This window comes from Oncorhynchus mykiss, chromosome 1 (assembly GCF_057628025.1).
Source record: "Oncorhynchus mykiss isolate SJ-2025 chromosome 1, ASM5762802v1, whole genome shotgun sequence".
In the NCBI taxonomy this organism is placed as follows: domain Eukaryota; kingdom Metazoa; phylum Chordata; class Actinopteri; order Salmoniformes; family Salmonidae; genus Oncorhynchus; species Oncorhynchus mykiss.
The window spans coordinates 87,382,924-87,407,986 of NC_143022.1; the positions used below are offsets into that span (position 1 = coordinate 87,382,924).

Below are 25,063 nucleotides of genomic sequence, written 5' to 3' on the forward strand. Positions count from 1 at the left end.
AGTGAAAACTCTGCCAAATGTGCTGACAATGACACAGTGACACATCATTCATAACAACACAAAGGAGAAATGACAATGTTCCTATGATGAAGAAACTGCTAATTATAGAGAAGACTAAACAACAACGACTAGTTCTGTGATCTAGTCTCTCACCCAGACACAGTGTGTGTGTGTGGACAGACTGAATTTTTCCCAGCCAGCTGTCAGACAGAGGGGTAATAGATGTTATCCAGTTAAAACCTCAGTAACACAGACCACAGAGGAATAATCTACAGCCAATAAACAGATTGCTGAATATCAATAATCCAATATAATCCCCAGTCTCCCGAAATCTGTCTTCTCTCCCAAAAACACACCTCACCTCCCCCTACTCTAAACCGTTACCCCAAAATCCTGAGCCCCATCTCCCCAAAATCCCCCTTCGCCCCACCTAAACTTTACCCCAAACCCCCCAGTTTAGCCCTTCACTTAAGACCCACCCACACACACATCAGAGTTACTATAGAACTGGACCCCAGAATAACACCCAACAACTGACTGGAGGTCTGTTCAGAGTTGTAGTAATTGTGGATCTGTCCCCATACAAACTCCAGTATCAAGTGATCTAGACTCAGCCCGTACTGCCAGCCAGGCTGCAATTGCTGCATTTGGCTGAAACAGCCTGGCTTACTGTGCCATTTCCACAGTAGTTTCCTGTGTTTCTGTTTGAGCAGGTTACACACACACACACACACACACACACACACACACACACACACACACACACACACACACACACACACACACACACACACCTTCCATTGATAGAACTTCAACAGCAGCTTTTCCACACCACCTTGAGTGCCTAAAGTTTCCATGAGGAACTTAGATTCTCTAAACAGAGAAAATATCAAAGATTTTCTAAGCACGCACAAAATGAAATACACACACACACACACACACACACACACACACACACACACACACACACACACACACACACACACACACACACACACACACACACTTCAGAGTAACTTTGATCATGTGCCATGCTTTGGCTTGCACACACACACAAACACACACACTCACCCCCGTGAAATCGCTGCATCGCTGCCTCCGCTTGTCTCCGTCTCTCCTTAAGAAAATCACTACAGTCCCAGTTCGCTGATTCAAATCCTCCTCTGCTCCTCTCTCTTTCTCCTCCCTTGTTCTCCTCTCCTCTAACTTTCCTTTCTTTCACAGACCACTGTGAGGAGTCTTGAAGGGAAGCCCGCTTTCCTTCTCCTCTTCAGTCTTCTCTTTTCCTCTGCTTTGCTCTCCTTCCTTCCCTGCTGTCTTTCTTAGCACCGCCTCCTTCCCCTCCACCCCTCCTCCATTCCCCTCCTCCATTCCCCTCCTCCACTCCCCTCCTCTCTCTGCTCTCTCACTTTGTTTGTTGGCCCCCTGCCTCTCTCTCTCACACTCAGCTTTCCTCTGTTTCTTTCTTCGCTCTTCTTTCTCTCAATTACATTTTCAATGTAATGTTTCCCATGCTTTATTGGCATGGGAAACATATGTTTACGTTGCCAAAGCAAGTGAAATAGATAATAAACTAAAGTGATTTAAACAATAAAACAATGTACAGTAAACAAACTCACAAAAATTCCAAAAGAATAAAGACATTTCAAATGTCATGTTATGTATTTATACAGTGTTGTAACGATGTGCAAATAGGTAAAGTACAAAAGCGAAAATAAATAAATGGTGGTTGTTCTTCACTGGTTGCCCTTTTCTTGTGGCAACAGGTCACAAATCTTGCTGCTGTGATTGCACAATGTGGTATTTCACCCAATATATATGGGAGTTTATCAAGTTGAATTTGTTTTCGAATTCTTTGTGTCTCTAACACGGTCACACATTTGGCAGGAGGTTAGGAAGTGCAGCTCAGTTTCCACCTCATATTGTGGGTAGTGAGCACATAGCCTGTCTTCTCTTGAGAGCCAGGTCTGCCTACGGCAACCTTTCTCAATAGCAAGGCTATGCTCACTGAGTCAAAGTGTTCCTTAATTGTGGGTCAGTCACAGTAGTCAGCTATTCTGCCACTGTGTGCTCTCTGTTTAGGGCCAAATTACATTCTAGTCTGCTCTGTTTTATGTAATTTTTTTCCCAATGTGTCAAGTAAATACATTTTTGTTTTCTCATGATTTGATTGGGTCTAATTGTGTTGCTGTCCTGGGGGTCTGTTTGTGTTTGTGAACAGAGCCCCATGACCAGCTTGCTTAGAGGAATCTTCCCCAGGTTCATCTCTCTATAGGCGATGGCTTTGTTATGGAAGGTTTTGAAATTGCTTCCTTTTAGGTGGTTGTAGAATTTAACTGCTATTTTCAGGATTTTGATAATTAGTGGGTATCGGCCTAATTCTGCTCTGCATTATTTGATGTTTTACGTTGTACCCGGAGGGTATTTTAGCAGAATTCTGCATGCAGAGTCTCAATTTGGTGATTGTCCCATTTTTTGGATTCTTGGTTGGTGAGCGGACCCCAAACCTCACAACTATAAAGGGCAATGGGTTCTATAACTGATTCAAGTATTTTTAGCCAGATCCTAATTCGTATGTCACATTTTGTGTTCCTTTTGATGGCAAAGAAGGCCCTTGTCGCTAAGATCGTTCACAGCTTTGAGGAAGTTACTGTGGTGTTGATGTTTAGGCCGAGGTATGTATACTTTTTTTGTGTGCTCTTGGTCAAAGATGTCTAGATGAAATTTGTATTTGTGGTCCTGGCGACTGGAACTTTTCAGAACACCATTATTTTTGTCTTACTGAGATTTACCAAACGGCCATGTGGAAAGAAGTGTGTTTTTTGGCAATTTCCATAAATTTGTATAGCAGACACTCATGTCAAATGGAGTCAAAAGCTTTACCTTTGTTTTGGTTTGTTTGTCAATTAGGGTGTGCAGGGTGAATACGTGGTATGTTGTACGGTAATTTGTTAAAAAGACAATTCAACATTTGCTCAGTACATTGTTTTTCCTGAGGAAATGCACGAGTCTGCTGTTAATGATAATGCAGAGGACTTTCCCAAGGTGGCTGTTGGCGCATATTCTACGGTAGTTATTGGGGTCAAATTTGTCACGTTTTTGGTGGATTGGGGTTATCAGTCCTTGGTTCTAAATATTGGGGAAGATGCCAGAGCTGAGGATGATGTTAAAGAGTTTTAGTATAGCCATTTGGAATTTGTTGTCCATCAACACCAAAGACCTTTTTAAGTTGGAGGGTTTTTATTTTGTCATGTAGTTCATTCAAGGTAATTGGAGAATCCAGTGTGTTCTGGTAGTCTTTAATAGTTGATTATAAGATTTGTATTTGATCATGTTTTTGCTGTTTGTTCTTTGTTATAGAGCCACAAAGATTGGAGAAGTGGTTTATCCACACATCTCTGTTTCGGATAGGTAACTCTTAATTTTGTTGCTTGTTTAGTGTTTTCCAATTTTTCCAGAAGTAGATATATTCTATGGATTCTTTAATGACATTGAGCTGATTTCTGATGTGATGTTCCTTCTTTTTCCGTAGTGTATTGTTTTAGTGATTCACCATAGTGAATAGACTCAGGGTTTCTGGGTCTCTATGTTTTTGGTTGGACAGGTTTCTCAATTTCTTTCTTAGGTTTTTGCATTCTTCATCAAACCATTTGTCATTGTTGTTCATTTTTTTCTCTCTCTTTCTATGTCTCTTGTTCTACCTCTGACTGTCTCAAACCTTTATTTTGGGGGTGAACTACCCTACCCTATCCGTTTAACCAGCTTTAATAACCCCTTCAGTCACTGATGAGAAACCCTGTCCCAGTCAAAGGCTGTGTTGGTAACTGGATTATCACAGTAAACTCTCTATCCACTCATCCTCATATGATGGTCCTGCAGATCTGGGGGACTAGATTGAATTGATGTTAATATTCATGAATGTACCATCGGCCTACTGAAATAAATCATAAACCTTCATTCAGATATCAAAATCACTTCTCCCTTCTCATGTCATTTTCCATTTGATCCTCTCTCTCTGTGTGCATGTGCAGCATGTGCATGTGTTTGTGAGATGTGTGTATGTGTGTGGGACTACCTATGGGACTACCTCTCCAGCAGCTGCCCTGCATAGTAAATAATAACACAGACTGTTTTCATTATCAAACAGGCTCTAAATTTAGGAATTACAGTGGCAACAGGGGAACAATGGAGAAAAAGAGAGAAAGAAAAGGAGGAAAGAGAGGGAGGGAAAAGGACAGAGAGAGAGATAGAGAGGGAGGGAAAAGGACAGAGAGAGAGGGAGGGAAAAGGACAGAGAGAGAGATAGAGAGGGAGGGAAAAGGACAGAGAGAGAGGGAGGGAAAAGGACAGAGAGAGAGAGGGAGGGAAAAGGACAGAGAGAGAGGGAGGGAAAAGGACAGAGAGAGGGAGGGAAAAGGACAGAGAGAGAGGGAGGGAAAAGGACAGAGAGAGGGAGGGAAAAGGAGGAGAGAGAGGGAGGGAAAGGAGGAGAGAGAGGGAGGGAAAAGGAGGAGAGAGAGGGAGGGAAAAGGAGAGAGAGGGCGGGAAAAGGAGGAGAGAGAGGGAGGGAAAAGGACAGAGATAGAGGGAGGGAAAAGGTGGAGAGAGAGGAGGGGAAAGGACAGAGAGAGAGGGAGGGAAAAGGAGGAGAGAGAGGGAGGGAAAGGGAGGAGAGAGAGGGAGGGAAAAGGAGGAGAGAGAGGGAGGGAAAAGGACAGAGAGAGAGGGAGGGAAAAGGAGGAGAGAGAGGAGGGGAAAGGACAGAGAGAGAGGGAGGGAAAAGGAGGAGAGAGAGAGAGGGAGGGGAAAGGAGGAGAGAGAGGGAGGGGAAAGGAGGAGAGAGAGGAGGGGAAAGGACACAGAGAGAGGGAGGGAAAATGAGGAGAGAGAGGGATGGAAAAGGAGGAGAGAGGGAGGGAAAAGGACAGAGAGAGAGAGGGAAAAGGACAGAGAGAAAGAGAGGGAAAAGGACAGACTGAAAGAGAGGTAAAAGGAGGAGAGAGGGAGGTAAAAGAAGGAGAGAGAGGGAGGGAAAAGGACAGAGAGAGAGGGAGAGAAAAGGAGGAGAGAGAGGGAGGGAAAATGAGGAGAGAGAGGGAGGGAAAAGGACAGAGAGAGAGGGAGGGAAAAGGAGGAGAGAGAGGAGGGGAAAGGACAGAGAGAAAGGGAGGGAAAAGGAGGAGAGAGAGGGAGGGAAAATGATAGAGAGAGAGAGGGACGGAAAAGGACAGAGAGAGAGGGAGGGAAAAGGACAGAGAGAGAGGGAGGGAAAAGGACAGAGAGAGAGGGAGGGAAAAGGACAGAGAGAGAGGGAGGGAAAAGGACAGAGAGAGAGGGAGGGAAAAGGACAGAGAGAGAGGGAGGGAAAAGGAGGAGAGATAGGGAGGGAAAAGGAGGAGAGAGAGGGAGGGAAAAGGACAGAGAGAGAGGGAAAAGGAGGAGAGAGAGGGAGGGAAAAGGACAGCGAGAGAGGGAGTGAAAAGGACAGAGAGAGAGAGAGAGGGAAAAGGAGGAGAGAGAGGGAGGGAAAAGGACAGAGAAAGAGGGAGGGAAAAGGACAGAGAGAGAGGGGGAAAAGGACAGAGAGAGAGGGAGAGAAAAGGACAGAGAGAGGGAGGGAAAAGGAGGAGAGAGAGAGGGAGGGAAAAGGACAGAGAGAGAGGGAGGGAAAAGGACAGAGAGAGAGGGAGGGAAAAGGAGGAGAGAGAGGGAGGGAAAAGGACAGAGAGAGAGGGAGGGAAAATGACAGAGAGAGAGGGAGGGAAAAGGAGGAGAGAGAGGGAGGGAAAGGGAGGAGAGAGAGGGAGGGAAAAGGACAGAGAGAGAGAGGGAAAAGGAGGAAAGAGAGGGAGGGAAAAGGACAGAGAGAGAGGGAGGGAAAAGGACAGAGAGAGAGAGAGGGAAAAGGAGGAGAGAGAGGGAGGGAAAAGGACAGAGAGAGAGGGAGGGAAAAGGACAGAGAGACAGAGGGAAAAGGACAGAGAGAGAGAGGGAAAAGGAGGGGAGAGAGGGAGGGAAAATGACAGAGAGAGAGAGAGGGAAAAGGAGGAGAGAGAGGGAGGGAAAAGGACAGAGAAAGGGAGGGAAAAGGACAGAGAGAGAGGCAAAAGGAGGAGAGAGAGGGAGGGAAAAGGACAGAGAGAGAGAGCGAGGGAAAAGGACAGAGAGAGAAGGAGGGAAAAGGAGGAGAGAGAGGGAGGGAAAAGGACAGAGAGAGAGGGAGGGAAAAGGACAGAGAGAGGGAGGGGAAAGGACAGAGAGAGAGGGAGGGAAAAGGAGGAGAGAGAGGGAGGGAAAAGGAGGAGAGAGAGGGAGGGGAAAGGACAGAGATAGAGGGAGGGAAAAGGTGGAGAGAGAGGAGGGGAAAGGACAGAGAGAGAGGGAGGGAAAAGGGGTAGAGAGCAGGAGGGAAAGGGAGGAGAGAGAGGGAGGGAAAAGGAGGAGAGAGAGGGAGGGAAAAGGACAGAGAGAGAGGGAGGGAAAGGGAGGAGAGAGAGGAGGGGAAAGGACAGAGAGAAAGGGAGGGAAAAGGACAGAGAGAGAGGGAGGGAAAGGAGGAGAGAGAGGGAGGGAAAAGGACAGAGAGAGAGGGAGGGAAAATGAGGAGAGAGAGGAGGGGAAAGGACAGAGAGAAAGGGAGGGAAAAGGAGGAGAGAGAGGAGGGGAAAGGACAGAGAGAGATAGGGAAAAGGAGGAGAGAGAGGGAGGGAAAAGGAGGAGAGAGAGGAGGGGAAAGGACAGAGAGAGAGGGACGGAAAAGGAGGAGAGAGAGGGAGGGAAAAGGACAGAGAGAAAGGGAGGGGAAAGGAGGAGAGAGAGGGAGGGGAAAGGAGGAGAGAGAGGAGGGGAAAGGACAGAGAGAGGGAGAGAAAAGGAGGAGAGAGAGGGAGGGAAAATGAGGAGAGAGAGGGAGGGGAAAAGGACAGAGAGAGAGGGAGGGAAAAGGAGGAGAGAGAGGAGGGGAAAGGACAGAGAGAAAGGGAGGGAAAAGGAGGAGAGAGAGGAGGGGAAAGGACAGAGAGAGAGGGAGGGAAAAGGAGGAGAGAAAGGAGGGGAAAGGACAGAGAGAGAGGAGGGAAAAGGAGGAGAGAGAGGGAGGGAAAAGGAGGAGAGAGAGGAGGGGAAAGGACAGAGAGAGAGGGAGGGAAAAGGAGGAGAGAGAGGGAGGGGAAAGGAGGAGAGAGGGAGGGAAAAGGACAGAGAGAGAGAGGGAAAAGGACAGAGAGAAAGAGAGGGAAAAGGAGGAGAGAGAAAGGGAGGGAAAAGGACAGGGAGAGGGGGAGAGAAAAGGAGGAGAGGGAGGGAGGGAAAAGGACAGGGAGAGGGGGAGAGAAAAGGAGGAGAGGGAGGGAGGGAAAAGGAGGAGAGAGAGGGAGGGAAAAGGAGGAGAGAGACGGAGGGAAAAGGAGGAGAGAGACGGAGGGAAAAGGAGGAGAGAGAGATAGAGAGATGTGACCTTGATTAACTCTGAGTGAGGGGAGCAGAGTTACATCACACACACACACACACACACACACACACACACACACACACACACACACACACACACACACACACACACACACAGCTGTGTATAATTGTCCATCTGCACAGAATTAGAGCACACTGACTACATGAGTGGACATTTTAGTATAGTGTGCGTCTGTGTGTTCAGCACTGGCCTCTATGAACCAAACCAGTCTAGTGTTATTGCTTTGTGAGCTGCCATGGAAAAGAAATACGAGAATTGAGTGAACGCTGTAGAGAGAGTGATGGACACAGAGAGGAAAAGAGTGGGAGAGAGACGTATACTGACTAGAATGTGCCTGTCTAATGAAGTTCCTCCATCCCACCATTACTTATCTTGTTGTATCCCTTTGTCTCTTCATCCCATTTTCTCTCTCCTGCTCTGACCTTCTCCTTCCGGCCAGCAACCGTTCCTTTCCCTTTCTACCTGGTAAAGGTATTGGTAACAGGAAGCGGATGAGGTATTGGTAACAGGGAGGGAGTGAGGTGGGTGTGAGTGCTGAACTAACCTCAACGCTGTGACTTGGCACATTCCTACTGCTAGCATAAGCAACCCCTCAGCGCTAAAAATAGGACACAAGATGGAAAGTTGTGGTCAATGTATCTGGCGTGTATGTGTATATGTGTGTGTATATGTGTCACAGGGAGTTTCCATCTTAGCAGGTAATAATCACATCAATAAGAAAAGAAAGGAAGAGAGAAGAGAGGGGAGCAAAGAGGGATGAGAGGATGGAGGTGAAGGGGTGAGAAAGAGAGAGATGTAGCAAGAGAGAAAGAGAGAGATGTAGCAAGAGAGAGATGTAGCAAGAGAGAAAGAGAGAGAGATGTAGCAAGAGAGAAAGAGAGAGATGTAGCAAGAGAGAGATGTAGCAAGAGAGAAAGAGAGAGAGATGTAGCAAGAGAGAAAGAGAGAGAGATGTAGCAAGAGAGATATGTAGCAAGAGAGATATGTAGCAAGAGAGAAAGAGAGAGATGTAGCAAGAGAGAAACATAGATGTAGCAAGAGAGAAAGAGAGATGTAGCAAGAGAGAAAGAGAGAGAGATGTAGCAAGAGAGAAAGAGAGATGTAGCAAGAGAGAAAGAGAGATGTAGCAAGAGAGAAAGAGAGAGAGATGTAGCAAGAGAGAGATGTAGCAAGAGAGAGAGATGTAGCAAGAGAGAAAGAGAGAGATGTAGCAAGAGAGAAAGAGAGATGTAGCAAGAGAGAAAGAGAGATGTAATGTAGCAAGAGAGATGGAGAGAAAAAGGTGTGAGAGAGAAAGAGAGAGATGTAGTAAGAGAGAAGGGGAGAGATGTAGCAAGAGAAAGAGAGAGATGTAGCAAGAGAGAAAGAGATGTAGCAAGAGAGAAAGATATGTAGCAAGAGAGAAAGAGAGATGTAGCAAGAGAAAGAGAGAGATGTAGCAAGAGAGAGAGATGGAGAGAAAAAAGTGTGAGAGAGAAAGAGAGAGATGTAGCAAGAGAGAAGGAGAGAGATGTAGCAAGAGAGGAGAGAGATGTAGCAAGAGAGAAGGAGAGAGATGTAGCAAGAGAGAAGGAGAGAGATGTAGCAAGAGGGAAGGAGAGAGATGTAGCAAGAGAGAAAGAGAGAGATGTAGCAAGAAAGAAAGAGAGATGGAGAGAAAGAGGTGTGAGAGAGAGGGTGAGACATGGAGAGGGAAAGAGAGACATGGAGAGAGAAAGAGAGAGAGATGTAGAAAGTGAGAAAGAGAGAGCTGGAGAGAGAAAGAGGGTGTGAGAGAGAAAGAGGGTGAGAAAGAGGGTGAGAGAGAGAAAGAGGGTAAGAGAGAGAAAGAGGGTGAGAGAGAGAAAGAGGGTGAGAGAGAGAAAGAGAGAGGGAGAGAAAAAGGTGTGAAAGAGAGAGGGAGAGAAAGAGAAAAGAGGGAAAAAGAGGCCCAGTGTTGGCCAGAACAATAGAAGGAAGCAGGTTGCAAATCACTCAGACACACAACTCTACATTATAACTGGATGTAAGAGACAGAGCTAAGACCTAACACGTGTCCATACACGCACACACACATGCACACAAATCAATCTGTCCAGTAAATCTCTTTTGGTGAATGGTGTTCTTACTCTACCAATGAACTCCATTAAGTCCCAGCAGGGCACTCCCCTCTCCATCACTCATTCTCCTTTTCCCTCTCTGTGTATCTCTCTTCTTCTTTTGTCTTTTTCCACAAGAGAAAGAGAGAAAAAGATGGATCAGAGAGATGAGGAAATAGATGGTGAAAGAGAAGAGAGACAAGATAGACAGAAAGGAGGGATGGGTAGAGATATATAGAGAGAGAAATAGCGAAAGATATAGAGAGATGGAGATATAGTGCGATGGATATATAGAGAGAGCTAGAGATAGACAGAGATATAGAGATATTTATATATAGCGAGATATATATACATTGCCTTGCGAAAGTATTCGGCCCCCTTGAACTTTGCGACCTTTTGCCACATTTCAGGCTTCAAACATAAAGATATAAAACTGTATTTTTTTGTGAAGAATCAACAACAAGTGGGACACAATCATGAAGTGGAACGACATTTATTGGATATTTCAAACTTTTTTAACAAATCAAAAACTGAAAAATTGGACGTGCAAAATTATTCAGCCCCTTTACTTTCAGTGCAGCAAACTCTCTCCAGAAGTTCAGTGAGGATCTCTGAATGATCCAATGTTGACCTAAATGACTAATGATGATAAATACAATCCACCTGTGTGTAATCAAGTCTCCGTATAAATGCACCTGCACTGTGATAGTCTCAGAGGTCCGTTAAAAGCGCAGAGAGCATCATGAAGAACAAGGAACACACCAGGCAGGTCCGAGATACTGTTGTGAAGAAGTTTAAAGCCGGATTTGGATACAAAAAGATTTCCCAAGCTTTAAACATCCCAAGGAGCACTGTGCAAGCGATAATATTGAAATGGAAGGAGTATCAGACCACTGCAAATCTACCAAGACCTGGCCGTCCCTCTAAACTTTCAGCTCATACAAGAAGAAGACTGGTCAGAGATGCAGCCAAGAGGCCCATGATCACTCTGGATGAACTGCAGAGATCTACAGCTGAGGTGGGAGACTCTGTCCATAGGACAACAATCAGTCGTATATTGCACAAATCTGGCCTTTATGGAAGAGTGGCAAGAAGAAAGCCATTTCTTAAAGATATCCATAAAAAGTGTTGTTTAAAGTTTGCCACAAGCCACCTGGGAGACACACCAAACTGGGGGAAGAAGGTGCTCTGGTCAGATGAAACCAAAATTGAACTTTTTGGCAACAATGCAAAACGTTATGTTTGGCGTAAAAGCAACACACCATCCCCACTGTCAAACATGGTGGTGGCAGCATCATGGTTTGGGCCTGCTTTTCTTCAGCAGGGACAGGGAAGATGGTTAAAATTGATGGGAAGATGGATGGAGCCAAATACAGGACCATTCTGGAAGAAAACCTGATGGAGTCTGCAAAAGACCTGAGACTGGGAAGGAGATTTGTCTTCCAACAAGACAATGATCCAAAACAGAAAGCAAAATCTACAATGGAATGGTTCAAAAATAAACATATCCAGGTGTTAGAATGGCCAAGTCAAAGTCCAGACCTGAATCCAATCGAGAATCTGTGGAAAGAACTGAAAATTGCTGTTCACAAATGCTCTCCATCCAACCTCACTGAGCTCGAGCTGTTTTGCAAGGAGGAATGGGAAAAAATGTCAGTCTCTCGATGTGCAAAACTAATAGAGACATACCCCATCGCAGCAAAAGGTGGCGCTACAAAGTATTAACTTAAGGGGGCTGAATAATTTTGCATGCTCAATTTTTCAGTTTTTGATTTGTTAAAAAAGTTTGAAATATCCAATAAATGTCGTTCCACTTCATGATTGTGTCCCACTTGTTGTTGATTCTTCACAAAGAAATACAGTTTTATATCTTTATGTTTGAAGCCTGAAATGTGGCAAAAGGTCGCAAAGTTCAAGGGGGCCGAATACTTTCGCAAGGCACTGTAGATAGAGAGCTATATATATATATATAGAGAGAGAGAGGAATATAGAGAGATATATATAAAGATAGAGAGATATATATAGATAGATTTAGAGCGAGATGGATGTAGAGAGAAATATATTTCTCTCTCTCTCTATATATATATATATATAGAGAGAGAGAGATATACATTGAGAGAGATATATAAAGAGATATATAGATATATAGAGCGATATAGGGAGATATATAGAGAGAGATATATAGAGAGATATATAAAGTCATGTAGAGATGAATGCCACGGTCTAGAAGGATCAGGCTAGAAGGATCAGAGGACCAAAATGCGGCGTGGTATGTGTTCATAGTGAATATTTAATAAAGAAAGCACTGAACACTGCATACAAAACAATAAACAAATAACGACCGTGAAGCTACAAATTAGACCTGTGCTGACACAAGCCACTGACATAGACAATCACCCAACAAACAAACAGTGAAACCCAGGCTACCTAAGTATGATTCTCAATCAGAGACAACCAATGACACCTGCCTCTGATTGAGAACCATACTAGGCCGAAACATAGAAATCCCAAATCATAGAAAATCAAACATAGACTGCCCACCCAACTCACGCCCTGACCATACTAAATAAATACAAAACCAAGGAAATAAAAGGTCAGAACGTGACAGTGAATTTATTTAATGAATTTATGAAAACCATTTATGAAAATGTTTGACCTCTGTCATTGCCAACAAAGGGTATGTAACAAAGTATTGAGAAACTTTTGTTATTGACCAAATACTTATTTTCCACCATAATTTGCAAACAAATTCATTAAAAATCCTACAATGTGATTTTCTGGATTTTTTTTTTTCATTTTGTCTGTCATAGTTGAAGTGTACCTATGATGAAAATTACAGGCCTCTCTCATCTTTTTAAGTGGGAGAACTTGCACAATTGGTGGCTGACTAAATACTTTCTTGCCCCCATACTTATGTTATTGCATGACATAAGTATTTGATCACCTACCAACCAGTAAGAATTCCGGCTCTCACAGACCTGTTAGTTTTTCTTTAAGAAGCCCTCCTGTTCTCCACTCATTACCTGTATTAACTGCATCTGTTTGAACTTGTTACCTGTATAAAAGACAGCCACAATCTCAATCAAACAGACTCCAACCTCTCCACAATGGCCAAGACCAGGGAGCTGTGTAAGGACATCAGGGATAAAATTGGAGACCTGCACAAGGCTGGGATGGGCTACAGGAAAATAGCCAGGCAGCTTGGTGGGAAGGCAACAACTGTTGGCGCAATTATTAGAAAATGGAAGAAGTTCAAGATGACGGTCAATCACCCTCGGTCTGGGGCTCCATGCAAGATCTCACCCCGTGGGCATCAATGATCATAAGGAAGATGAGGGATCAGCCCAGAACTACCCGGCACGACCTGGTCAATGACCTGAACAGAGCTGGGACCACAGTCTCAAAGAAAACCATTAGTAACCCACTACGCCGTCATGGATTAAAATCCTGCAGCGCACGCAAGGTCCCCCTGCTCAAGCCAGCGCATGTCCAGGCCCGTCTGAAGTTTGCCAATGACCATCTGGATGATCCAGAGGAGAAATAGGAGAAGGGCATGTGGTCTGATGAGACAAAAATAGAGCTTTTTGGTCTAAACTCCACTTACCGTGTTTGGAGGAAGAAGAAGGATGAGTACAACCCCAAGAACACCATCTCAACCGTGAAGCATGGAGGTGGAAACATCATTCTTTGGGGATGCTTTTCTGCAAAGGGGACAGGACAACTGCACCGTATTGAGGGGAGGATGGATGGGGCCATGTATCGCGAGATCTTGGCTAACAACCTCCCTCAGTAAGAGCATTGAAGATGGGTCATGGCTGGGTCTTCCAGCATGACAACGACCCGAAAAACACAGCCAGCGCAACTAAGGAGTGGCTCCGTAAGAAGCATCTCAAGGTCCTGGAGTGGCCTAGCCAGTCTCCAGACCTGAACGCAATACAAAATCTTGCGAGGGAGCTGAAAGTCCGTATTGCCCAGCGACAGCCCCAAAACCTGAAGGATCTGGAGAAGGTTTGTATGGAGGAGTGGGCCAAAATCCCTGTTGCAGTGTGTGCAAACCTGGTCAAGAACTACAGGAAACGTATGATCTCTGTAATTGCAAACAAAGGTTTCTGTACCAAATATTAAGTTCTGCTTTTCTGATGTATCAAATACTTATGTCATGCAATAAAATGCACATTAATTACTTAAAATTCATACAATGTGATTTTCTGGATTTTTGTTTTAGATACCTATGATAAAAATGACAGACCTCTACATGCTTTTTAAGTAGGAAACACTTCCGATTTGGCAGGTTATCAAATACTTGTTCTCCCCACTGTATATATATGAGAGAGAGAGAGAGAGAGAGAGAGAGAGAGAAGAGAGAGAGAGAGAGAGAGAGAGAGAGAGAGAGAGAGAGAGAGAGAGAGAGAGAGAGAGAGAGAGAGAGAGAGAGAGAGAGAGAGAGAGAGAGAGAGAGAGAGAGAGAGAGAGAGAGAGAGAGAGAGAGAGAGAGAGAGAGAGAGAGAGAGAGAGAGAGAGAGAGAGAGAGAGAGAGAGAGAGAGAGAGAGAGAGAGAGAGAGAGAGAGAGAGAGAGATATGACCAGCTCTACAATGCCTGGGCTAAGTGGGGGAAGGGATCAGCTGGGCTGGGGAGATGCGATGGAAGGGAGGTACGGAGGGGAGAGAGAGGCTAAACCTGGTAATGTAGACAGAGGGAAGAGGAAAGGACAGCAGCTGTGTAGACCACACACCACTATCACCATACAATTTGGAGCAGCAGAGTTGAAAGTGCAACAAGCAGAAAGTGCAACATGGGAGCTGGCAATAAGACACAGGTTTTGTGTTCTCTTTTTAAAATGCTGAGTACACATTCATCGATGTGCACTAACTTGAATTGTCAGAGTCGATCTAAAAGATAGCGAAGGAGTCAGGTGCAGGACACAGATACAAGTAACAATCACTGACTTACTCAATCCAAAACGTAACAAAATCCCGTTCCAAACAAGGACAAAACAGGACTCAAAATACAACACACCGGAATACACGAAAGACAATCACGCACAAAACAGAAAGGGAAACCAGAGGGTTAAATAAGGAACATAATTATGAGATGGGAACCAGGTGTGTAAACAGACAAAACAAAAGGAACAATGAGACATGGACGGGTGGCGGCTAGAAAGCCGGTGACGTCGACCGCCGAACGTCGCACGAACAAGGAGAGGGAACAACTTCGGTGGAAGTCGTGACATGAATGTAAACCCTTATCCTTCATCCCTGGGTCCTTCCGCTGTCAGTTTCAGCCCAGCGGCCGACACACACACTCAGAACATTCATCAATGTCCCGGGCCTCCCAGAGACAGAGAGAGAGAGAGAGAGATGGAGAGCGAGAGAGAGATCTTCTGCGCAGATTTTGTCGGACTTGGGTTATGTTCAAAAATACAAACAGACCGCACAGAGCCTCATGAGAAAACAAAAAGGCACAATGGAAAGAAACAACTACAAAACTGAGCAAACTGGTATGCTATTTGGCCCTAACAGAGAGTACACAGTGGCAGAATACCTGACCACTGTGACTGACCTAAAATTAAGAAAATCCTTGACTATGTACAGACTCAGTGAGCATAGCCTTGCTATTGAGAGAGGCTGCCGTGGGCAGACCTGGCTCTCAAGAGAAGACAGGCTATGTGTATACTTCACACATAATGAGGTGGAAACTGAGCTGCACTTCCTAACCTCCAATGTATGACCATATTAGAGAAACATTTCCTCTCAGATTACACAGAATTTTGAAAATAAATCAAACATCGATAAACTCCAGTGGTGTTAAGTACTTAATTAAGTAAAAATACTTTAAAATACTACTTAACTCATTTTTTGGGTATCTGTACTTTACTTCACTATTTATATTTTTTGACAACTTTTACTTTTACTTCACTACATTCCTAAAGAAAATATTGTACTTTTTACTCCCTACATTTTCCTTGATACCCATTTTGCTTAGCAGGAAAGGAAATGGTCCAATTCACACACTTATCAAGAGAACATCCTTGGTCATCCTTACTGCCTCTGATCTGGTTGACTCACTAAACACAAATGCTTAGTTTGTAAATGATGTGTAAGTGTTGGAGTGCACCCCTACCTATCTGTAAATTAAAAAAAAAAAAAAAAAAAATGGTGCCATCTGGTTTGAAATTATTTATACTTTTACTTTTGATACTTAAGTATATTTAAAACCAAATACTTTTAGACCTTTACTCAAGTACTATTTTACTGGGTGACTTTCACTTTTACTTGAATCATTTTCTATTAAGGTATCTATATTTTACTCAAGTATTACAATTGGGTAATATTTCATCAATGATAAACTCCCATTTGTTAGGCGAAATACCACAATGTGCAATCACAGCAGTAAGATTTGTGGCCTGTTGCCATGACAAAATAGCAACCACTGGAGCGCAAACAACATCGTACATACCACCCATATTTACCTTTTTATCTATCTTTCCCTACTATTCTTACTACAACTATTTTAGGGCTGTCCCCGAACCCAAAACATCTTGGTCGACAGAAAGTTGTCTGTTTCGATTGGTCAAAAATGTTTCAGGGTGTATTTCTTCATCTATAGACACACCCTATGCGTTTTAATAAAATCAACTACATGTACTGAGCTTGTCTGATGCTTTAAGGGCACTGTGATTAAATAATTAAGACGCACAAATGACTCAAGACGGAGGTCAACATAACCAGAAGAAAAAACCTGTGCCCGACCTGACCATCCTCTCTTGCCAGTAACTGGCTACACCAGGGGTCGGCGACCTTTTCATGTCAAGTGCCAATTTATCTTACCAATCTGCGTGCCTGTTATGGTTTTCATATGCACATTTTCATGGAACAGTTTCATTTTCATTTATAATGTCTTCATATCTCAAAATCACTGTCTATCTAAATCTAAATGAAAATGATACAAATCTAAAAGTAACTTCTATTGCCATTGCCAACTATGTAAAAATAGCCTACATGAAGCCAACCAATAAAAACATTGCACCCTGAAGGTAGAAAATATTCTGATAAAAATACATATCCTATCAATCACATTGGCTACCCATGGTCTGTCTGCAAGGAACTTGAAACATCGTATGAACTATCAACCTAGTTGGTCCTGAAGTTGGTCTAGCAAACTTGCAACATTAAAAAAATATTCTGGGCCCTCAGAGTTTCCCAAGCCAGTGATCTCCGGACAAACACAGCTGTAGGCTATTTGCGCAAGGGAAGCAAAAGGTAGGCCTACATTGCTAAAACATGTACATAGCTGATAATATAACACATGGTGTTTTCATTTGTGTGAGAAGATGGTAGACCAACACCATATACTCATGCTCGCTAGATCCATAGGGATATTGAAAGAGAATAGAATTTTAAGCCCTGGTCATACCTGTTAGTGAGTCCCAGTGTTCTCCTGATTCTCTGCGGGAGACAGGGAGGGAGGAGGTACCTCTCATCCCCAGAATCTCACTCCTCCCTGGGATGCCTCTACTCCACTACACCCACTGACCTGGAGCCTGGAAACACAGAGAGCAAAGAGAGACAGAGAGGAACTTAATACTTAATACAGATACAGAAACAAAACAGCAAATACATGTTAGTAGCCATTTCTATGACTTTTCTTCATGTGAAACTGTAACTCTATAGTATATCTTAAAGGTAACAGTTTTTAGTACAATACACTGGTCATTCAGTTAAATGCACTACCCAAAATGTTGTCTTCTGTGAAATGAGAGAAGAAGAGTCCACTGCCCCCTTCTGGTTACTCAGGAAAACTGCCACCTTGATATTCCCAGTACAATACCCCAACAAAAAAAGTACACACACACACACACACACACACACACACACACACACACACACACACACACACACACACACCGATACACACGCGCACACACACACCGATACACACGCGCACACAAACACACACCGATACACACGCGCACACAAACACACACATCTGAGGGGAGAGCAGAGTGATATCACACTCTTTGTTTGTTTATCTCTACCATCTCTAGCTTTGACTGCAGTCTCATCGTGCGTGTATGTGTGTGTGTGTGTGCGTGCTCTCTCACACATTCTGAAATAGGTCACTTCAACAAGAAACAACAACATTCTCTGATCCACATCCAATAGGAGAGAGGGATGGTATGAGGAGAGAGGGATGGTATGAGGAGAGAGGGATGAGAGGAGGAGAGAGGGATGATATGAGGAGAGAGGAGGAGAGATGAAGAGAGGAGGAGAGAGGGATGATAGGTGGAGAGAGGGATGATATGAGGAGAGAGGGATGAGAGGAGGAGAGAGGGATGATGAGAGGGATGAGAGGAGGAGAGAGGGATGATAAGAGGAGAAAGGGATGAGAGGAGGAGAAGGGGATGAGAGGAGGAGAGAGGGCGAGGAGTGAGGGATGAGAGGAGGAGAGAGGGATGATATGAGGAGAGAGGGATGATAGGAGGAGAGAGGGATGATAGGAGGAGAGAGGGATGAGAGAGGGATGAGAGAGGGATGAGAGAGGGATGATAGGAGGAGAAAGGGATGATAGGAGGAGAGTGGGATGAGATGAGGAGAGAGGGAGGAGAGAGGGATGAGAGGAGGAGAGAGGGATGAGAGGAGGGAAGAGAGGAGGAGAGAGGGAAGAAAGGAGGAGAGAGGGAAGAGAGGGAAGAGAGGAGGAGAGCGGGAAGAGAGGAGGAGAGAGGGAAGAGAGGGAAGAGAGGAGGAGAGCGGGAAGAGAGGAGGAGAGCGGGAAGAGAGGAGGAGAGCGGGAAGAGAGGAGGAGAGAGGGAAGAGTGGGAAGAGTGGGAAGAGAGGGAGGAGATGAGAGGGAAGAGAGGGAAGAGAGGGAAGAGAAGGAAGAGAGGAGGAGAGAGGGAAGAGTGGGAAGAGGGAAGAGAGGTATGAGAGGAGGAGAGTGGAGGACAACATTTAACTCTATCCCTATCTCTCTCTCTCTCTCCCCTCTCTAATGAATGATAGAATTCAGCTGATTCATTTCGGCCTACTTGCAGTGTCATGCTGTATCTTTAACCTCTCTTCCTGTAGTTGCCGTAAAGTGACATTCAGGTGGTTCTGGAAGTATTCTCAGGATGATGATTATTTTGTTCTGTCAGTGTGTTTCTGATATAGCGTAACAGTGTGAAACGCTGTATCGGGGGTGTGTCTGTCAAGTTAATATTTTTAGGCTAATGGGGGTCCCCCTGATTTCATTGGGATGAGCAAGATAAATGAAAACTGTTCTATACTCAGCTATTATAACGATGAACAGATGAGATCAAGAATAACAAAAAATGATGCCCCACTCCCTACCCCCTTTCAGTCTGTGTACTCAACATACAGTGCCTTGCGAAAGTATTCGGCCCCCTTGAACTTTGCGACCTTTTGCCACATTTCAGGCTTCAAACATAAAGATATAAAACTGTATTTTTTGTGAAGAATCAACAACAAGTGGGACACAATCATGAAGTGGAACGACATTTATTGGATATTTCAAACTTTTTTAACAAATCAAAAACTGAAGAATTGAGCGTGCAAAATTATTCAGCCCCTTTACTTTCAGTGCAGCAAACTCTCTCCAGAAGTTCAGTGAGGATCTCTGAATGATCCAATGTTGACCTAAATGACTAATGATGATAAATACAATCCAGCTGTGTGCAATCAAGTCTCCGTATAAATGCACCTGCACTGTGATAGTCTCAGAGGTGTGCGGACTCCGGCCGCAAAACCTAAACCTATAGGGGAGGGTCTGGGGGCTGTGTCTGTCCATGGTGGCGGCTCTGGCGCGGGACGTGGACCCCACTCCACCATAGTCCTTCTCCGCCTCTCTACCCGCCTCCGTGGCCTCTTTAACGCGGCGACCCTCGCCGCCGATATCGGACTGGGGACCCAAGCCACGGGTCCCGAATGGACGGGAGATTCCGGCAGCACCGGACAGACGGGAGACTCCGGCAGCCCCCCCCCCCCCCCCTTCCAGTCTGTGTACTCAACATATATAATATGATTTATTTAATACTACCCCCTTTCAGTCTATGTACTCAACATATATAATAGGATTTATTTAATACTACCCCCCTTTCAGTCTGTGTACTCAACATATATCATATGATTTATTTAATACTACCCCCCTTTCAGTCTGTGTACTCAACATATATCATATGATTTATTTAATACTACCCCCTTTCAGTCTATGTACTCAACATATATAATATGATTTATTTAATACTACCCCCCCTTGACCCATAATCAGCTGAACACAAGTATAGAGCAGAACAGTATCATCCTCCTGGAGGAAGGAGGAGACACCAGGGCTTGTCCTCCTGTCTTGTCCCAGCAGGAAGTCAGTCTACTGATGGACAGATGGTCAAGCCCTGTCCTGAGGGACACTGAGGGGGAGGGAGGAGGAGACACCAGGGCTTGTCCTCCTGTCTTGTCCCAGCAGGAAGTCAGTCTACTGATGGACAGATGGTCAAGCCCTGTCCTGAGGGACACTGAGGGGGAGGGGCATGTCCATTTGTCACCCTGTTTTTGTCCATCCCCCACGTTGGTGACCAGCTAGGTAATTACCACTACCCACCTTGTGATGGAGGTGAGAGAAGGAGGTACAGAAGAGAGAAGAGAAGATAGAGAGGAGGGAAGAGGGGATAGAGATATTAGGAGAGGGAAGAGGGGATATAGATATTAGGAGAGGTAGGGAAGAGGGGATAGAGATATTAGGAGAGGAGGGAAGAGGGGATAGAGATATTAGGAGAGGTATGGAAGAAAGAGGACGGAAGAGGGGATAGAGATATTAGGAGAGGTAGGGAAGAGGGGATAGAGATATTAGGAGAGGTAGGGAAGAGAGAGGAGGGAAGAGGGGATAGAGATATTAGGAGAGGAGGGAAGAGGGGATAGAGATATTAGGAGAGGTAGGGAAGAGAGAGGAGAGGAGAGGAGGGGAGCAGAGGCAGAAGGGAGACGGAAAAACTGGTTGGCCTCTAGATTACAGAGAGCTGGTAGTCCCATCCACTAAACTACCAGGTGTGAAACAGGGAAGAGACTCCCCCATACCCCCTGTATGCTAATTTGGTATAGAGCAAACCTAACCCACTCTATTAAATTAGTCAAAACATTAACATTTTAAATCTGGCTAGAAACTAATAATGAAATGATCTCAACAGAGAAGAATGTCCTCATGTGTGCTACCTATATCCCCCCAATAGAATCCCCATGCTTTAACGATGACAGCTTCTCCATCCTAGAGGGGGAGATCAACAATTTCCAATCTCAGGGATGTGTACTAGTCTGAAGCGGACTAAATGCCAGAACTCGACAAGAACCTGACACCCTCAGAACACAGGGGGACAAACACCTACCTGGAGGTGACCATGTTCCCTCCCCCATATACCTCCCTAGACACAACTATGACAACATAACCAACAAAAATGCGTCATAACTCCTGCAGGTCTGTCAGACGCTGGGTATGTGCATAGTCAGTGGTTGGCTTCGAGGAGACTCCTAAGGTAGGTACATATATAGGTCATCTCTTGGCAGTGGTACCGTAGACCACTGACCTCAACCCAGAGTCTCTTAGAGCGTTCGCAGTCAGTCCACTGAGACCCCTATCAGATCACAGAAAAATCACACTCCGCATGAACAGAGCTATGCTCAAATCATGATGCATCAAAGCCAAAGTAACTAAATAATATTAAGAAATACTATAGATAGAAGGGAAATAGTGTGGAAACCTACCAAAAAACAATTAGGCAACAACAAATTAAATCCCTTCTAAACAATTTCCTGTACAAAATGTTTTACTGTAATAGTGAAGGTGTAAACTTTACAGTAGAAAACCTAAACAGTATATTTGACCTCTCAGCTTCCCTATCAAATCGAAAAATGTAAAGCAGACAACCTAAGAAAATGAACAACAATGACAAATGGCTCGATGAAGAATGCAAAAACCTAAGAAAGAAATTTAGAAACCTGTCCAACCAAAAACAGAGTCCCCGAAAACCAACGCCTTCACTATGGTGAATCACTAAAACAATACAGCAATACACTGAGGGAAAAGAAGGAACAGCATGTCAGAAATCAGCTCAATGTCATTGAAGAATCCATAGACTCTAACCACTTCTGGGAAAATTGGAAAACACTAAACAAACAAGATGTATGGGTAAACCACTTTTCCAATCTTTTTGGTTCTATAACAAAGAACAAACAGCAAAAACATGTACAGTGCCTTGCGAAAGTATTCGGCCCCCTTGAACTTTGCGACCTTTTGCCACATTTCAGGCTTCAAACATAAAGATATAAAACTGTATTTTTTTGTGAAGAATCAACAACAAGTGGGACACAATCATGAAGTGGAACGACATTTATTGGATATTTCAAACTTTTTTAACAAATCAAAAACTGAAAAATTGGGCGACTTTAAATACCTCTATGGACCGTAAAGGAAATCACACTACAAACTATCACCCTCAGGCAAATCATGAATGTCATGGATATATTGGAATTAGTGGATATATGGAGGATTAAATACCCTGACCTAGTGAGAGATACATGGCGGAGGCTTAATCAAGCTAGTCGTCTTCTTATGTCATTCTCTCTGGCACCAAACGTTTAAAAAGTGTTGATAAGGGACAGAATGCGGTCGGACCATCACATAATTGGCTTATATATTACAGAATTTCCATGTGGGTGAGGATATTGGAAATTGAATCAAAGCCTGCTGGATGATAACTTGTTTTTAACCAGGCCAGAAGAATGTATAACTGTCTTTTTCAGACATAACATAGGTACAGCAGATCCCCTTATTGTATGGCACACTTTAAAATGTGCCTTTAGAGGCAATGCAATTCAGTTCTCATCTCTAAAACAAAAGACATTTAGGTCAAAAGAGTCCATATTAACAAAGGAAATTGAAGGATTAAAAAAATTAACAGAACAGTTAGATAGCAATACAAACTGTACCATAGAGGCACAGAATAAGTTGAAGGAAAAACAAAAAGAAATGGAGGAACTTATTCAAGAAAGACCCAGTGTAATATATTATAATAATAAAGTGAACTGGACGGAATATGGGGAAAACGCACCAAATACTTTTTAAATCTTAAACAGAATGCTACCAATGTATTTTATTGAAACTTGTTACAAATGATGGAGTCACGCATGATTCACCTAATGATATTTTGAAAGAGGGAGTAAAGTACTTTAAGAATATATTTTTGTTTCAGTCTCCCCCATCTCAACTAACTGAAGCTAATTGTATGATTTTTTTTTCCTATTAACACTGTAAAATTAAACATCAGTACAGAAAGACTCGTGAATTACAGAGGAGGAACTTCTTGGTGCAGTTAAAGCCTTTAAGGCTGTGAAAACTCCAGGCTGGATGGCATACCAGTGGAAGTATACAAAGGAAACTCCAGGGCTGGATGACATACCAGTGGAAATATACAAAGGAAACTCCAGGGCTGGATGACATACCAGTGGAAGTATACAAAGGAAACTCCAGGGCTGGATGACATACCAGTGGAAGTATACAAAGGAAACTCCAGGGCTGGATGGCATACCAGTGGAAGTATACAAAGGAAACTCCAGGGCTGGATGACATACCAGTGGAAATATACAAAGGAAACTCCAGGGCTGGATGACATACCAGTGGAAGTATACAAAGGAAACTCCAGGGCTGGATGACATACCAGTGGAAGTATACAAAGGAAACTCCAGGGCTGGATGACATACCAGTGGAAGTATACAAAGGAAACTCCAGGGCTGGATGACATACCAGTGGAAGTATACAAAGGAAACTCCAGGGCTGGATGACATACCAGTGGAAATATACAAAGGAAACTCCAGGGCTGGATGACATACCAGTGGAAGTATACAAAGGAAACTCCAGGGCTGGATGACATACCAGTGGAAGTATACAAAGGAAACTCCAGGGCTGGATGGCATACCAGTGGAAGTATACAAAGGAAACTCCAGGCTGGATGGCATACCAGTGGAAGTATACAAAGGAAACTCCAGGGCTGGATGGCATACCAGTGGAAGTATACAAAGGAAACTCCAGGGCTGGATGACATACCAGTGGAAATATACAAAGGAAACTCCAGGGCTGGATGGCATACCAGTGGAAGTATACAAAGGAAACTCCAGAGCTGGATGACATACCAGTGGAAGTATACAAAGGAAACTCCAGGGCTGGATGGCATACCAGTGGAAGTATACAAACTTTTTTAAATATACTCAGAGGACCATTTTTGGCTTGTTTTAACCATCCTATATAAACGGTAGATTATCAGACACGCTACAAGAAGGTCTGATATCATTATTACTGAAACAGGATCCAAATGGTAAATATAATGATCCAGTCCATTAATAAATTGGAGGCCTCTTACACTTCAGTGTTGTGATGCACAAATTCTAGCTAAATGCTTGGCGCATAGAATTAAAAAGGTTTTGTCAGATATTATAAATCCTAATCAGACAGGTTTTATACATGGACGATACATTGGAGATAATATAAGATAAGTACTGGAAACAATAGAATACTATGAAATATTGAGGACACCAGGCCTGGTTTTCATGCAGTTGAAGTCGAAAGTTTACATACACCTTAGCCAAGTTAGTTTTTCACAATTCTTGACATTTAATCCTAGTAAAAATTCCCTGACTTAGGTCAGATAGGATCACCACTTTATTTTAAGAATGTGAAATGTCAGAATAGTAGTAGAGATAATTATTTATTTCAGGTTTTAATTCTTTCATCACATTCCCAGTGGCTCAGAAGTTTACATACACTCAATTAGTATTTGGTAGCATTGCATTTAAATTGTTTAACTTGGGTCAAATATTTCAGGTAGCCTTCCACAAGCTTCCCACAATAAGATGGGTGAATTTTGGGCCCATTCCTCCTGACAGAGCTGGCATAACTGAGTCAGGTTCTTCAGGTTCTTCAGTTCTGCCCACACATTTACTATAGGATTGAGGTCAGGGCTTTGTGATGGCCACTCCAATACCTTGACTTTGTTGTCCTTAAGCCATTTTGCCACAACTTTGGAAGTATGCTTAGGGTCATTGTCCATTTGGAAGACCCATTTGCGACCAAGCTTTAATGTCCCGACGGATGTCTTCAGATGTTGCTTCAATATATCCACACTATTTTCTATCCTCATGATGCCATCTATTTTGTGAAGTGCACCAGTCCCTCCTGCAGCAAAGCACCCTCACAACATGCCACCTCCGTGCTTCACGGTTGAGATGGTGTTCTTCGGCCTCCCCCTTTTTCCTCCAAACATAACAATGGTCATTACGACCAAACATTTCTATTTTTGTTTCCTCAGACCAGAGGACATTTCCCCAAAAAGTACGATGTTGGTCCGCATGGGCAGTTGCAAACCATAGTCTGGCTTTTTCATGGCGGTTTTAGAGCAGTGGCTTCTTCCTTGCTGAGCGGCCTTTCAGGTTATGTCGATATAGGACTCGTTCTGTGGATATACAGTGGGGAGA

At 43.9% G+C, this 25,063-nt stretch overlaps 1 protein-coding gene across 2 annotated transcripts in view; it reads right to left on the bottom strand.

Annotated features, from left to right (window-relative positions):
- Positions 1–25,063, bottom strand: part of LOC110531033 (leucine zipper putative tumor suppressor 2 homolog) — a 97,376-nt gene that overhangs the window by 35,011 nt on the left and 37,302 nt on the right. The window contains exon 2 of one of the 2 annotated variants that reach the window (XM_021614317.3): positions 16,965–17,091. The gene's annotated coding sequence lies outside the window, so the exon portion shown is untranslated. Of the gene's footprint in view, positions 1–1,071; positions 1,352–16,964; positions 17,092–25,063 lie in introns of those variants that run through there. The other variant, XM_021614340.3, reaches the window with a different exon arrangement.